A 17,494-nucleotide genomic window follows, 5' to 3' on the forward strand; every position below is an offset into this window, starting at 1 on the left:
CCATACCTTTGATAGACATGTGCCCTGTACATCTCCCACCTCACAGGCTTCCTCCAGCACATCCCACCAATTTGGGGGAAGATTTAGTGGTGAGTGTAGTGTCTCTGAGTGTGGTAAACGGATGGAAAAGGGAGCTCTGGAATTAGAAAAGCAAACAAAAAGTCCTATCAGCTACACTGGAGTTAACAGAAAGTACACACAGTCCTGGGAGCAGTTCAGACTTCCCCGTCTAGACGGCGCCCCTTGGCTTTGTTGCTCACCCACACGTTTTGCAGATGCACAAGTCTGGGGCAAGGCTGCTCCTCCTGCAGGGGCAAAATAATCGCTGTGGAGTTTTACTTTGATTTGTCTGAGCTAGTTTTGGACTCTACAGACAGGTGTTGGGCAAGGACAAGGAGGCTCTGGTGGGGTCTTCACCGCATTCTGGCAGGACTTGCAGCTGGCCTTCAGAGAGCACTGTGCTGCTGGACAGTGCCCACATGAGTTGCTGGAAAGGCTCCAGGGGAGCAGGGGCACCGGCTGCAGAGGGCTGGGCACAGGACGTTCAGTGGGGCTTTCCTTCTGCAGGCGTTATTTACAGTTGGTATTAACGGATATGTCCTGTTTGCAGCTGGAAGTGGGCAGCTCGCTGAGTGCGTTTCTCCGCCCTGGTGAGATGGTGCTGCGCTGCAAGCAGGCACAATAAGGCGTGTGAATCATACCATCCCAAAGGCCTGGCATCCGCCTGAGTCATGGTTCTGCTACCCTGTTTTACAATTCCTTCCTGTTTTGCAGCTTCGAGGGGTTTGTTGACCTTGTGACCTGCCCACGGCATGTTGAAGACTGACCGAGGTGCAAATGGAAGCATAGGCTGGGTACAGTATGCTTTGTTTCCTACAAAATATGAAAATCAACATCTGTTTCAAAGGAGAATGAAATAAACTTTTGAAATGCCCTGCAGATTATCACAGTTTTATAAATTTGGGGTCAGATCTTGAAATGCTTTTCCCATTTCATTCCATTAAGCTTAAGTCTAACATATTTGAAATTTCCAGCAAAATTACCTAGAAAGAAAAATGAAAATGGCTAGTATTTAAAGTTTGTATGAGACACAAATATTGGATAATTGCTAAACAGTGTAGAGACTGTATTATGGATTTAACACTCTGAATTTTATAGAAAATTATATACAACAGTGTACGTTAGCTCAGAGCAAAAATGTAGGCAACATTGTCTAAATGGGGACCAATCACCCTGATAAGATACTTGTGGGTAGTATGAAAGCTTCCCCCAGAACAGCAGGGCCAAAAAATAGCGTAAGAAGTCTATTGGGAAGTATTAAGTGGAAATGCAGACGTATTGTTTGTTTAGTTTTGTTTGTTTTTTTTCTTTTTTCTTTTTTTTTCTCCTGCATCTGCCACTGATACTGCTGTTTCTGCAGTACTATTAAAAACGCTGATAAAATACAGAGGATTCATTGAGGAGCAACAGGGATGAGTAACAACTTGAAAAATATGTCCTGTTCTAGGAGACACAAAATAGTTGGTTTACCAAAAAGGAAGCTGGGAGATGATTTGATCACAGCTTGTCAGCACTCACAAAGCAAACCTTTGACTTTCATCTCTTAAATCTGGCAGATGAAAGTATCAGAAGAACCAGTGATTCTGGTTCTTCTGCATCTGAGCAAGACAGATCAAGCAACACAAAAGCAGATTAGAGATGAAATGCAGATTTTCTGCCTCCAGGCTAATTACACTTTGGAACAATGTATTTAAAAATGTGTTAGATTCTTCAGATGAAAGTTTTAATTTGGAATTTTGTTCCCTTAAAAAAAAAAAAAAAAAGTCTGCTCTAAACAAATAAAAAATAGTGTAGAGAAATTTCATGATGTTTTGTTGAAGAGGTTAGTGTGTATGACTGAAGTGATTCCTTTTTGCCTTACACTATAGAAATGCCTGGTCTGTAATCTTAATTTAGTGTGCTTTCCAACATGAAGATGTGATGGATGGCATTTACGTTGCTCCTGTGTTTTCAGTGATATATTGTGTTCCGTTAGGACATGATGAGTTTAGTTTGAACCTCCTAGAAGTAAATGGAGAGTAGGTAGCTGCTGCCTAGGTAGGGACCAGACATGCAAGTCTCAGAGGAGTGGAATAGGGAATTTTCTGTTTCTAGATGGAACTGGGCAGAATTTACTGCTGCTCAAAACGTTGATGGGTTGGCTGGAACCAACCGTGGTTATGAGTATCTGCCTACAGAGACACAATGGTCAGGGGAAGAGATGTGTGTAGAGATCTGTTTGACCTTGTTGTTTAGTTTCCTCAATTAATAAAGTAAGTGTTCAAGTTTTAGTTCTGCTAAAACTAAGCTTTTCTTACTTTAATATATTTTTTGTCTTTTTTGAGGATCTCATTTTGGACAAGGGTCTAGGCATATTGCCTTCAAGGCTGGCCAAATTTATGATATCCTGACAGTTTACCTTTGCTTGTGTAAACTCTCCTCCACCTTCAAGAAGTACTAAAAGCTTTTCTACCACTTTGTGGTGTGGTGCCCATGCGGCATAATGGAAACTCTGGAGCAGATCCAGGAACGAACATTATTCATCTTATGCTTTCTGACAGTTATTACTGAGGTTTACTTGTTGGTAGTGCCTACAAGAATATTTGGTCGGGAGCCTTCACAGACTCCCCAGGTGATGTGAGCTGTCCAAATCATGCCATCAGTGTCTGACCTCCCTCTCCCTTACTGCAGGTTACCTAAGCTTGTCAAGCCTGTTCTTGTCCTATTCTCTCTTTTGTCCTCTTTGAAGTAGACAACTCCAGTTCTTTCAGTTTTTCCTTATAAGCTGTGTTTTCTAACCTCCTGATCATTCTAATTTTTCTCTTCTGAATCTCCTGTCATAATGTATGCATTTGTAGGTAGATTTCACTTTTCTTCACAGAGGACAGCTAAAAGTGGGCAGAGAAATCGGTGAAAGATGTGTTAGTGGATCAGACAGAATTTCTCCCTGGGTCTGTCAAATTAGACACCCAATCAGACATCCCAGAGTGAGCTCTTCACTTTTCTTTCAGCAATGTAAGACTTTGTCTTGTTTAATTTAGAAACCACCTTCCTCCAGATGTTCTTCTGCAGGACTAAACCCTCTTATCATTTCTCATGCCACATTTGAGCCATTTCATTGTCATTGTTTATCTAGAATTTTACACTTGTCACTACCAAAAATTTAACAGTGTTTTCAAACCTTTTCTTTATTTTTTCAAAGTTATGCCAAACTCTAAATATGCTCTCCATCACGTCAAACTTTCATTTATGATGAACGAAAGAAATTCACTCTTTCATCACCTTAATTGTTAATAAGAATAATGAATACCTGAGGGATGGATCCCAGGACAATTTACCCAATGTATACTTCTTGTTTGACACTGATGTCCTCACTGCTTGGAGTGCGTTTTTCCAAAATGCTTAGCAGCCACCTTAGACACTAGGATCTAAACCATGTTCACCTAAGAGAACGTCATACAAAACTGTGTTTCAGGAGCCTTATTTCAATGAAGAAGATGTCTGGAAAACTGAAATGTATATTCGATTATATACACCTAGTGTGTTTTGACTTTATTTCCAGGATCTATTTCTCTGTTATGTTCATGCACAAATCCACATGTCTTTGATATTAAGCTTATGCTTACATAATGATGTAGACTCTGAACCACAAAAAGGGACATAGAAAACTGGGAACTAGCAGCTGGCTCTAGCTGGCTCTGCAACCATAGTTTTTGTTATCTACATGAGAAGTGAGAAGTGATTTTGGTTTCTTAGGAAAGCTTTCATATAGGGAATATTAGTTTGTGTGGGAGGTTAGTACAAACATAGTAAACAAATCCAATGTTTCAGAAATAATACTGTACATATATAAAATGTTATTTTCAAGACACTTTATAGATTTTATATTGCACTTGCAAAAAATATTCTTGGATCTATGTGGATAAAGGTATCTCATATGCATCAGAATGGAGTTGAAGGATTTAAAGGCAAAAATGGCATAAAGGAAAGCCTATTAAATATTTGTGATATGGTTTAAAATTCCCTGAATTTTATATTGGTATCTTAGGTGAAGAACAATAAACAGCTGTATCATTTACAGATGTATCAGCTGCATTTGCAGCTGACAGAAGGAGGGACATGAGTGGAGTAATTCCCTGTGGGAGTGATGAAAGTGTAAACTGCTGGATGTACTCATCACCCCAGAGAAATAGTTGTCATCTGCTCTCCACATAGTAATAATAATGAGGCTGTGAAGTGGGTGGATAAGGAAGACAGCTATCATCCTCCTGAAGTGTAGGACCTCCTTTCCCTTGTCCTCACTGCACCTTGCAATCCTTGCATTGTATACACACAGTCTTCCTGCCAGTGGCCCAGATGTCCCCGACAAATACATATCATCTGACTGCAAAAAACACCAGTCCTTTCTGGGGATGCCTCCTGCTCTCTCCCCACCAGGACATTCTGTCTATATGAAATAATAATATTAAACAATAATATTATAACAATATTATATTAATATATTAATATAATTATATTAATTTATTATTATATATGAAATATAATATGAAATATTAATATTAAATAATTTGAGAATGCACGTCTTTTGCTGGTCTCTGGTGTTTGTGTGAATCTGAAGTTTACTGTTTTGCAAACCAGTCACACTCATCTGCTCTATTTTGCTTGAGCTTCCGCTGACTCATTTCCATTGAAGTCCAAACCATGGCCAGAGAAATTACCTAAGATCAGTGAAAGAAATACGTCAGTGATACTAAGCCTTCACTTTAAGATTAAAAATGTGGCCTGACAGCCTTCATTATTTCTCCTGCAACACTATCTAGGTGTTAATCAGCAGGTGACTGTGAGTCCCCAGAGAAGCATTGGGAAAAAGACCAAATGGTTTTACTGACAACAATGTGACACTCTGATATAGATTAGGTCTTGTCAAACATTTTTCTTTATGGTTTCCCCAAAGGATTCCCATAAAGTGAAGGGCATTGAGTTCAGTGCTTCTGCTGTGGAGAAAAGAAGCTGCCACAGCTGTAGGATTTATCTTTGCAGTTCTAAGAACAGAGAGCTTCATATTGCTTTTAATGTACATTTGACGCTAGACCAAGAGTGTCACCATTTTGGAGCTTAATGTGGTAATGGCCATATAAAAATATAATCAACTACAGGTCAAAGAGCAATAAAAATATCATCACGGTCCCCCTTTCTGCTGGCCAACAGTTGCCCCACATCCAGCTCTTGAACACAAGAGATATTGCCATCCTTGCATCAAGAAGTCAATATAGCACCTTTGTGCTTCACAAGTATTTTGCTTTCAGCTGTGATTGTCAAAAGGGAAGTGTATGGCAAACAGGATGCAATCGGACAGTTCATAAGATGGGCAAGACTGTCTCACCGGAAGGGTTACAGTGAGGTGAATTTCTCGTTGTTGCTAAAACTTTGTCCAAATATATTTATGTATGCTTAGTTTCGGACTTTGGCAGGAAGCTTTAATGCAGAAACAGCATGCCCTTCCGTCCTTCGTGTGTTTAAAAGCTCTTTCGGTGTGAGTCATCGGAATCCTGTGGTTTGTGTATCCTGAGCGGAGAAGGGCTCTCTGTGATTATCAGACATCATGCAAAAGTTGCAGTTTGAAAATAAAATGATAAGGAAGTTCATTATTTCATAGGAAATGTCTGCTGATGGCTTTTTTTTTTTAATTTCTCCTTTAGGTTTGGTGTTTTGTTTGGAGGCCTTGTGAGGGTACAAGGATTGTGTGGCTTTGCATCACAGACACATATCATTTTTCAGAAGTGCTGCTGCATTGCAAATAGGAGTATCTCCTTATGATCCAAAGAAAATAAGATTCAGCAAATAAACCTCTCCAGAACAAGAAAGCCATCCTGAATGGTTGTCCATGTGTTGAACTGCTGCAGTGTCATATGCCACTCTCTGATACTGGTTAGTAGCAATCAAGGCACATTTTGCCTCACAAAAGAGGAAAAATGTCCATTGCCACTGCCTTTATCTTGGTGCCTTAATGACATATGAGCTGACTAAATTTTCACCCAAAATGATGTGAATTTCTTGTGATGTTTTCTTGAGATGGCTCTTAGCATGTGCCATTGCTCTCTGTGTCTTTATATCCTGCTGAAATGAGGGGTATAATAATATATATATAATATATATAATATATAATATGTATTAATGGTCCTGTTAATGTGACAGATTGTTGTGACAGAACAGGTTAAAAAAATAGATGGACAGGATGCAGAATTCTATCTAATCTGCTTAATTGGCTTTTATGTCCAGAGTAAAGCTATCACTGTGTGGGATCTCTAAGACATTACCAAACTATTTCATGAAAGAACATGAGAAGAACACTCTCACTGACATATTTAGGGTGTATATGCCTGAGAGGTCTCTCACTGAGCAAGCAGAAGTGCCCTTTGAGAAAACTGTCTTCTTCCTGGCAATGAAAAAAAGAAAGGGGAAGAGGACGGGGAAAGGGAAGGGGAAAGAGAGGAGGAAGAAAAGGGAAAGGGGGAAAAGGAGGTCAAGGCAAAAGGGGAGGGGAGAAAAAAAAATGGGAGAGGAGGAGAGAGGAGAGGAGAGGAGAGGAGAGGAGAGGAGAGGAGAGGAGAGGAGAGGAGAAGAGAGGAGAGGAGAGGAGAACGTAAAATAACTTGGTGTAACTAATTACTGCTGACTAATTCAGCAAGACTGTAATGTTGAAAAACACATTGGAGAATTGTGGCATGTGAATTTATTTAGAATAAATAAATTCATGTAACCTTCTCAATGATCTTTCATCCCACAAAAACAGATCTTCTCAAGACTTGGAGAAAAATCTCAGTTCTAGGAAGTGCTTGGAACACTAAGACTTGTGTAATATTTGAAGTATGAGTTACAGTGTGTGTAGGCTGAATTTGGAGTTATACCCTTATGACACCTTTTCTGTGTTTAAAAGACATTTTTATAGACAATAGCCAGGTTGGAGGTTCAGAATGTAAGTACCCTGCCCAACCACACAGACCACACTAGCAATATTGATGACTTTGTGAAGGAGATAAACAACTTGAGCCATATTGTAGTGGTATGGACTACGCAACTGCTTTGTGCACTGCTGTCTTGCAAACATGCCTATGCAGATATTTGCAACAAGGTAACTTAGTCTGTGACATATAAGTGTGCTATTTCTTTTAAGTTTGAGTCTTCTGATATATAAATAAGAAAACAATAGCCCTACCCGTGTAGTAAAGTGTGCTGCAATTTGAAATTATAACTGGTTTTCCTTCTGCAGTCTGCCTTAAAAGATGTTTGCTCTCACCATGACCTTTACCTTGATAGTCACTTTACCAATAGCAACAAGAATCCACATCACTTCTAGAAAGTATGATTAGAGATTCTACTGGTCTTAGAAAGAAAAGAGAGTTGGCAGAAAAGACTGCCATGGCTTTTTATGGCTGTACGACATAAATGAGGTCAGTCTCAAGTAAACTACAATATAATTTATATGAACTTCTGGGTGACATCCAAAGTCTTTGGTTAAATAGAATTACAATGAAGAAACAAGTTGCAACCAAGAAAGTACCAATAATAACAAAGTTGAGTACAGTTGGTGAAATTCTTCTCAGCTGAGGTAAATATGGCAGACTACTCGTTGACTTTCATATGGTCAGTGTTTTGCTTCAATTCTGAACCCAGCAATTTAGGGAGGAGAAACTTAAAAGATGGTTAATTTGGAAAACAGCAAAAATTTGCAGGAAGTATTACCCAGAAGGATGAAGCTGAACTCTGTTTAACCTAAGGTCTTGTGTATTTGGGATGCCATTACAGAGGACTCTACAGATTTCTACGGGATATTGAATCATTCTTAAATCTGGTGGGGACTCTCCATAAATCTCCCAAGGCATGCACAGAAAACCAGTCATGTGCTATGTTGGAGTCCTCTTCAGTAACCATAGGAATTGTAACTAAACACTTAGCTTTGCACACAGAGCCTGATGTACTTGAAGTGTACAACAGCATTTGTAGGTCATCATTTTTCTAAAAACATAAGGCTCACTTTTGCAATCTTATAACTACTCAGAAATACTGTGTTATTGCTAATCATCTGTGTCACATGCATTGGCCAGGAATTTGGCACAAAGTGCTTTGCAATCTGCTTTACTTTTTGGAGCAATCTGAAGTAACAAGTAAAATGAAAGCCCTAGAAAATGAAGGCCTTTGATATGGGTGTAAAGGCCTGTGGTTGATCTTGTGTTATTTTATTACCATGTAATTTGTTCTGAATCACAAAATACAGAGTTCCTTCCTGTTTTGCACAAAGTATTTTCTTACATTCTCTATACAGTATTGAGTGGAGTCAGGAAAAAAGTATAAAGGATGTTTTCTTCCCTACACAAAACTTATTTCATTGAAGGAAATTAAATAACAGAATGCCTCAGAAGAAGTAGAAAAGATGTTCTGATTTAAGTGAGCAGATATATTTGCTTGAGGTTCAGTAAATATGGAATCAAGCCATAATGACTTACCAGAACTGGCCTCCTTGTTGACATCCTCAAAGATCAGTGAGAATTGCTCTGCAATTTGTCCCTCCAAAACAGCTGAAATATTTTAACAGATTCCCTTCTTTGCTTCCACCTCTACTTGACTGATATTTTTATGAGCACTTATTTCACTCAGAAATAATATCTGTGGAGGGTATACTTCTGCCCTGGGAGAATTCTACTACTGGGAAAACCTTACGTGAAAAATTACAGATGCCAAGTGTCTTGCTGTGTCCTGGTTTTGGCTAGGATAGAGTGAATTTTCCTCCTAGTAGCTGGTATGGTGCTGTATTTCGGGTTTAGGATGAGAATGACATTGAAAACATGAAGTTTTAGTTGTTGCAGAGCAGTGCTTGCAGAGAGACAAGGACCTTTCAGCTGCACTGCCAGCAAAGAAGCTGGGGCTGCACATGGAGCTGGGAGGGGACACATCCAGGACAGCTGGCCCAGACTGGCCAAAGGGATGTCCCGTACCATGTGGTGTCATGCTGAGCAATTAATTTGGGTTGGCTGGCTGGGGTGGGGAGGAATGCTGCTCAGGGGCAGGCTGGGTGGTGAGCAATTGCATTGCACATCACCTGCTTTGTACATATTATTATTGTTGCTGTACATATTAGTATTATTATCCACCTGCCTGTAGTGGACTGCAGGACTGCACAGGCCTTCTGCTGGTTATTAAGATGTTGCAAACCATCATGTAAGGTTTCATTTTTAGCAGTTGAAAAGTGGCATGAGTTGCCAGCTCATGTAGAACTTCTGGAGAATTCTTTAGGGATGTTTAGAAGATGTATACATTTTTTGTAGATTTAATATGTTCATTCTTATGCTTGCCATTTTGTGATCCTTTGACACACTAAGTCCATTTTTTTTTGAGTATTTCCTTCACAATGAGACTCCACTACCAATAAAGGTTCTTTTCATAATATGTCTTGCAGATGGGGGATAGTTCTTAAAAACTAGCTTTTGTGTGTTATTAAAAATGAACATCAAGTAGGAATAAAAAAATCCCACTGATTTTAAAAGGTAAGAATCTCAACAAGAACAGAAGTCCTTCAAATTCTGTGTGTGTATGTGTTTTAACCCAGTCTTTCACTTCATTACTTGTGCTGGTAGATTACATTTTTGATGCCAAGTGGTTCAGGTTACCTCAGCATAATGTTGAGGTATTGGTACTTCTGTTGAGGTATTGATACCTCTGTTTTTTTAATCTATTGGCTTTTAGTGTAGATTAGCAGTGATACAACACTTTGAACTCAATATGATATCCAATTTTAAAAAATCCATAAGGCCTTTATGAGCAGTAGAAGTGATAGGCATCAAGAAGAGAGCTATCTAAAAGGAGAGCCATCCTCAGGCCATACCCATCCATCCTTATTTCCTAAACTAAGTGTTGCAGCTAAATTACTGCTTGATAACTACTTCTGTTTCACAGAATCATAGAGTGTCTCAAATTCAAGGAAGCAAGCAATGGTAAAGCTCCTCTTATTCAGAGCACCTTGCTCTGGCCTTCACAACTGCTTGCTCTGGGTGTAGAAGATGAATTTAATTTCTGCATTTCTTACTGTCATTGTGTACCTGGAGAGTGGCTGATGTTTCTGTCACTTACCAAAGAAAAATTACAATGGAAGACCTTTTCAGACTTTGCTGATCTCTTGTACCAATTCAGCTTCATCCATAGAGTGAACTTTCATCTGGTTTTGGTCATGGTCCTGTGAGAATCCCTGAAGACCACCAGGATATCTTTTGATATAGAAGGTCCTACTGCAGATAGGGCCATGAATATTTGACTTGGATTTGGATCATCTGTCCCTTCTCATGATCATCAAATCTTCTTTCTCACTGCTAGGCATACCAAGTTCATAAGTTGATGGATTTCTTTTCCCACTTTTTCCCACACTTTCTGCTAGGTGTCTGACCAGTACCTGCAGCAGAGATATCCCTCCCTTGCTCCACTTGAATTGTTTCTCCAGGCATTTCTTCAGCATCCTCAAAGTACCAGTCTTCCTAGTCAACAGCCATCTCCACCCTTTTTATTTGTGCATTGGACAGAGCAAAAGGAGGGCTGGCAGTTAAGTGCTTCCAGAGACATGAGAGAGGTGACCTAGAAATATCGCCTAGAGAGAAGACCAGAGAGAGCACCGTGCCCGCTCTGTGAGGGCATGGAAAGAAAGCAAGGAAATTCAACAAAGTGGAAACTGACCATAAGAAAAGAAACCTAGTCAACGAGACTATTCTGAAGGAAAGCAAATAGTTAAGCTCCCACTTTTACCCTGGGTGTCTGAATAAAAATTAGTTTGCTTTATGATTAAGAATGGTCTTTTCAGGTGTTTGAGAGAGGATGTGAAATTCAGCAGTAGAAAGATGAATCAGAGTCTGTTGTGGTTAGTTTGTAAATTCCCACTGCATAGCGTAAGATAACAACACCCCAAGACCTGAATTCTTCCACGTTCAGGAGACCCAACAACAACAATAAGGCAAGCTTATTTCCGCACGTACGGATGTACGTGGCTTGAAATTATGGTTCAATATCCTTGTAAAGAGGGAGGCAAAAATTTATGTAAGAGAGCACATGGGTTTCAGGGAGACAAACAGCCTGGTGAATATGAAAGTGAATTGTTGTGGGCTGCTTGGTAAACAATGGTAGATTTCTGTTCGAGATGATCCTTATGAACAGCAAACATGGAAGGTATTAATGGGAAGGATTGGAGGTGTGTAAAGATGATACCAATTAGGTCAGTCACTTGGCTTAAAAATGCAGGATGTGTCCTTTAAGTCTATGAACTTCTAGCATTTACAATAACATAGCATTTCTATTAATGCTCTGTTAATTGTTGCAACAGATGACTGAATAAAATCTAGCAGATTTAAATCTTATCACTAACTTAGGTGTTAGTGATCACTACCCTTGGAAGTCAGGAAAACAAAGCAGACTTTCATGGAGATAAATTCAGAGAGAGAAAGAAACATGCATGTGAAAGGAACATAAAAGAGATGATTGATTAAGGAAATTCTAAGTAGGGTAGTGCAACAAATTAAAAGATGAAATACTGGAAAAACACCTGCAGTGTGTTAGATTAATAACCATCAATTTTTGTCTCTTATATCAATCTAGAACTGCATAAATTTATATGTTTTTGTTGTGTCCTGAAGCACTGTTTTCCAGTAAAACAAGAGAACAAGAGAGACAGAGCTAAATGTTCAATAAATATTAAACACTAAATGTTCTTCAATCCCTTTCTTCCTTTGTTCTCAGATTTTCCCATTGATTTTGCCTTTACAACATTTACAACCTTTTTTTTTTTCTTTTTTTTTCTTTCCCTCCAGTGTAGGAAGTGGAAGGAACTTGTTGCTAGGTCCAAAAAATTATATTGGTAGCTAAAGTGAGAACTAGGAGTCACTACTTAAATAGTGTGTTATGTGCTCTAGCACCAATTCTACACATTTCTTGTATATTTTTACCTGAAAGTTATTAGGAACCATGGGCTGTGTCTCTGAGCAGTCTAAGACCTACACTAACATGAAGACGGATGTTCTGCATGTTTTTCACGTCTCTGTTAGGTCCAGAAATGGGGCATGTCTCTATGCAATTTCCTGGGGGATCCTGATTCAGAAGCTGCTCTCACAACATCCTTGCACATGTGGTATTGCACAAAATGGCATGTATGAGGGCAGGAAGAGAAAGATGTGATGAGTTTGACCTTCAGACAGAAGAAGAAGACATATTTGTGTTCCAATAATTACTCTCCATTTTATCCAAGGTCTGCTTAATGTAGGATAAGAAAACGATACTAGGATCAGAGCTGAGACACAGTTATCACTGACCAGTCAGGGGCTCTGTATTTACCAATAGAAAATATGTACATTAACATTGACATTTTAGGTGGAAGCACTAGAAAAACAAGGTATTGCTGTATTTCATTGTTCATGACCTGAATGTTGTGGCATCTGCATTTGACCTGTGTTTGGTGTTGGTGAAGCTGGGCAAAGCACAATGAATTCTTTTTTACCCATCACATTAGTTTTTCTACTGGCAGTATTTACTGGCACAAGTCCTCAAATAGCACTATGACAAATAATCTTTTGTATGATGCCATGCTTTGCTTCCTCATTTATTCTTGTTTTCAGGGCAGCTCGTCTGTAACATATAGGTTTTTTATTGCTCTTATCAGATACTGCGTGCCTCCCAGTAGTATGAGACAACTTCATCCCCTCACTTTACTCAGCAATATTATACCTTTTCAGGGAAAAGACAAGGTCTGTTTGAAATGCAGACGTATGTGGCCTGGTGGAGGCTGCATGGATTTCAGCGGGAGCCTGAAGTGCATCCAGATCTTGTGGTGCTTGAGGTGAGGAAGATGCAGCAAAATCAGTGGTATCTCCTCTTAGGGATGTGGATCCTTGCACTTAGGTGTGTGCAACATTTTGAATTGTAATTAGAGAGGTTATTACAGACTAACATGTTAAATTCAGTTTTGTTATGCTCTCTAAACAGGAAGAACTCCTGGTTGAACAAAGAATAGAAATCAGCTGAAGTCAGCCTGAAGCAGAACAGCTTTCTGCAAAGCAAACCAAGAACTACGCCCAGATTTATTTGTTCTCCCTCAAACCAAACATTTTACATATTCTACACTGACAACTCATCTCCTCATCATTTCTAGATTATTTAACCCTATATTTCTTTTTTTTTTTTTTTTCTGTTTGTAAATTAGGTCCCATTCTCAATCAACTGCATTTTCAGAAGTTGGAGTAAAAGTGTTATGTTTTGATAAAGGTGAATAAATACTGAACTTTTCTAAATGGTATAATTTTCAGTTTGGGTAATGCTGGAAAACAAATAGTTGTGATATCTTAAAAATCTTCCTAAGCTTTTTTTTTTTTTTTTTTCTTCAGACACACTTTGATGAATTTACTCGTGACTTTTGAATAGTTTTTGTCCCTGCACTACTTCTTTTTTTCAGTGAAGTGATGATTATTTTGAATGTTTTATCCATCTGTTCCAGCCACTTACTTGCCTCATGCAATGCTGAAAGCCACTTAAATGTTCTCTGTGGTTCTTTGTTTCCTGGATGTAATGGAGAGCAAGGGAAGAGAAAACATCTTACTTGAAGAGATAAGTCTTCGTTACTATTTGTTTCCTGCAAAAGCTTAGCCTACACATACCCACTGAACCATTCCTACTCACATACACAGTTCCCAGCTCAATTGTTAGCGCTCCTGCTGCACAGTGCTTTGGAAGACGCTCAGAGAGTCTGTTGATCTTCAGGGAAACCCCCTAGATTTCCTTTCTTATTATTCATGGGGATTTCCCAGTCTGATGCAGAAAAACAAGGATCAAAGTGTTTTACATGTTGATGGATGTCTCCGGCTTCTTCACTGTATTTAAAAGCTTAAGCAAATGAGTGGCCATAAATAGAATTATTAAAGTGATAGAAGTGGGAGGAACACAAGCAGAAAGTAATATTTTGTATATTTTTCAAAATGTGTTGTTAGACTAGCATTCATAACAGAGCTTAACACACTGATATTTACTGTGCTCCAGGGAGTGATGGAGAAAAAGGAATGGAAAACAGTAATTTTGTAACTGTACTTTCTATAGCAATAGGAAAGAAAAAAATACATTTATACATTTACCACCGAAGTGTGATGTGGATGAGCATGACCACATCTCCAAAAGTAAGGAAGTGTGTAGCACCACACGGCATTTACTCCCTGCTAACTTCAAACTTGGCCTTCTTCTTTTATATATATATATATATATATATATATATATATGAGTCTTATCATATGTTGATATCAAGTTAAAAAAAATCCTTTTGCATGCATGCATAATTGGTCATAATCATTATCTTTCAGTTTTTCAGCAGTATAAGGAAGTTTGTGGTCAATCTGAAAACCATGCAAAACCTCACAGAAGCACTAAGTTTTCCACTAAGCACTATGAGCAAAAAGTTTATGTCTGCAGACTATATTAGACTTCATTATTATAGCAGAGGAAAATATCTGCACTTCTTTCAAGCACTCATCAATAGACCTTTATGATGATAATTCGTGTTTTTATCTTTCAGCAAAACAGCCTGAGTTAAAAGTTCAATAATTTTGTTTTAACCATTTTGTGCTCAGATTTTCTCATTGATTCTGCCGTTATAACCTCTTTATTTTTTATAATCTCTTTTATTTTCATATTTTGATCAACCTTTTCTTCCCCTGAACAGCACACAAACATTTATAATCACATCCAACTTTTTAAAAGACAAGGGATTTTAAGATGAAAGAAAGATAGCAACTTTCACTCTAGATGGAAATCCTCATAAGGCCTGGGATTCATCACAGTCTGCTTGAAATATGTTAAATGTTAGAGAGGAAATGCTCACTTATCTACTTAAGAATAAAACTAGCAAATATTAAATGACTAATTGTTGGCAAATTTTGCGAACAATGGGCTAAGTTACCCTTAGTAAATCAGACTAGAATGGAGTTAATCATAGTATGAACTTTTCTCCTTATGTTTGAGTTCTGAGTTCTCTATCTTGAAATATGATTAAAGATCTGTGATAAGGTATTAGTCGAATTATGCAGGAAGTAATTGTAAATGTATATATAGAATGTGAAAGAATAACACTCGTTTATTATTTTATTTAGCTGCTAAAAAAATACTTGCCCATGCATTTGCCTATGACTTTTCCTGTTTGGCTCAATACAGTCTCTTGGCCCCGTCTGTGCACTTTTGAATACCTCACATTGATTCCTGCAGACACAGGGCAAATCAGTCTTACCTCTGGCTAGGTTACCTGTTGGTGAAGGCTTGTGCCAAGACTATAACTCCGAATATCAGTTCTAAGAGTGCCTGGAAGTGATCACAAATCTCTTGGTGAAAGATGTAATAATGTATAATGCTGTCTTATTTTTGATTTTGGACCCTGAGTTCCAAATTGCTGAGTTCACTGTAAAGGACACAGTGATACTGCCAGACCTGTTATCTGGTGGCTGGGGGACTGGAATTGGGAAAAAGACCTCTTTCTTGCCATGATGGTGGCTGCTGTGTGCACAGGTGCTCATATGAAATATGCTGCTCATGAAAGACTCACCTGCAAAACCTGTGTGTGTTCAGATATTGTTCTAATACTCAGTCTTAAAAAGTTATGAAAACAAACCTTCTCCTTGCTTCGTTATGTCTAAGCAATATAAATAAAGTGGAGATAAAATTCCTGGAACCACTGGCTTCAGCAAGACTAGTCTGGAGTGCAAAGCTCAGCACAGTAAAGGTGTCCGAGTGTGTCAGCTGCCCAATTTTCTGAAGCTGTCACCATGTTGTACCTCATTTCCTGGAAAGATGGGCTCCACGACATGCCCTTTATTGTCATCTCGGTTGCTTACTTTATGCCTTATCCTGATGAACGATGTAGTAGCGAAGTCTGTACATCTTCCTCGCACCTTTTTAGCTGCTACCAGAGCAGTGATGGGGGTCCCCAAGGACTTTTCGCCGGGTTGTGCCACGTCGTGCATTTTTCAAGTGCCAACGCTAGATGGTGCCGGTAAACCTCCTGCAAAATCATCCATCCTGGGCTCAGCCTGGGAACCTCAGAAACAGTTAAAAGAGTGATTTCTGTGCCTTCCAGCCCGCTCCCTCTAACAGTACGTGCTTAGTTAATGACATTTGAAACAGTTTTATCCCTTAGTTCCTGGTAATGATTACTGTAAACAGGCATGTGCTGCTCCTTTCCTGTTTTGCCCAAACGCCCACACGGGAACAAGAGGAAAGGAGAGGAGCGTTGGTGTGAGGGCCTGCTAACAACATTTCCAGGAGACAGGGCAGATGTTGGCAGTTCTCGTCCTAATCAAAGGAGTGAGCCCGCTGCAGGGGGGCAGCCCTCCTGGTGCAAGCTGCCTTCCCGAATTTCATGGCAGGGTTTGTCTACACGTATCGGGGACCTACAGGTCCGCATAGATTTCTCTAATGTAAAGGTTTATGCGCTCTGTGCTGAATGTAATGGTAATACGCACTGAAGGCTTGATTCTGCTGATATGAATTAATTGCTTAATTAAGGAGATAAAAATCCACATGCATGCTTGGATTATATGTGAAGGATCTGAAAGATTGAAGGGTCCCTCTTCTTACCCACTCTCCCTCCTTCCCCCTTATTATGCTTTTTTTTTCCTTTAAAAAAAATAATAATACATTTTTAATAAATAATGAATAGACACTGAGCTTGCAGTGCTCTTGAAGTCATACCTTACCTGCAGGCACAGCTTCTTTTAAGGAGGAACCACTTCTTCACCAAGAGGATGGCTGGGCACAGGGACAGGCTCCCCAGGACAGTGGTCATGGCACTGAGTCCGCTGGAGTTCAAGAAGTGTTTGAACATGGTCTGATTTTTTTCTTTTTTTTTTGGGGGGGGAGGTAGTTCTTTGGGAACCCAGTAGCTGGACTCGATGATCCTTGTGGATCCCTTCCAAATCAGATACTCTCCAATTCTCTGATTCCCTTAACTCTTTAAGTGCTTTCAAAAATTCTGTTTTGAGGAGCTGAACTACTCTGACTACAGGAAGGTAGCCCCAGCAAAAAAAATTCCCAATTTAGATGCCCTGAAATAACTCAGTGGATGTGTTAGCTAAGGTGAAATGACTGCCACTCACCTTATAATTCACCACAGGACACATTTGGTACTGATGTTAGGCTTTAGCTTCTTCTAGTACAGAATAACTGTAACTGGTGTTGTAGTCAAATGCTTCAGGCTTGGTGGTTGTTTTTGTTGTTGTTGTTTGGTTGTTTGGTTTTGTTTCAGTGAGATGTGCTGTACTTGCAGGTTTTCTTCAAGCCTTACATCCTGCAAAAAGGACAGTGTGACATAATCTTTACTTTTTTTTTTTTTTTCGCTGTTTAGTTAATTTCCAAAAAGATAATTTCAGTTTCTTTTTGGCTGGTTCCTTGACAGCTC

General features: G+C 39.1%; 1 long non-coding RNA gene across 2 annotated transcripts; it reads left to right on the plus strand.

Annotated features, from left to right (window-relative positions):
• The first annotated feature begins 268 nt into the window (after window positions 1–268).
• LOC121062169 lies at window positions 269–14,658 on the plus strand. 2 transcript variants are annotated; one of them, XR_005815443.1, is made up of 5 exons: window positions 269–650; window positions 775–854; window positions 5,739–5,967; window positions 12,801–12,966; window positions 13,051–14,658. It is a non-coding gene; the product is annotated as an uncharacterized LOC121062169 (long non-coding RNA). The 2 variants fall into 2 exon arrangements; XR_005815444.1 differs by having other exon boundaries at window positions 12,801–12,904.
• The last annotated feature ends 2,836 nt before the right edge of the window (window positions 14,659–17,494 follow it).

Source organism: Cygnus olor, chromosome Z, assembly GCF_009769625.2.
Source record: "Cygnus olor isolate bCygOlo1 chromosome Z, bCygOlo1.pri.v2, whole genome shotgun sequence".
Taxonomy (NCBI): domain Eukaryota; kingdom Metazoa; phylum Chordata; class Aves; order Anseriformes; family Anatidae; genus Cygnus; species Cygnus olor.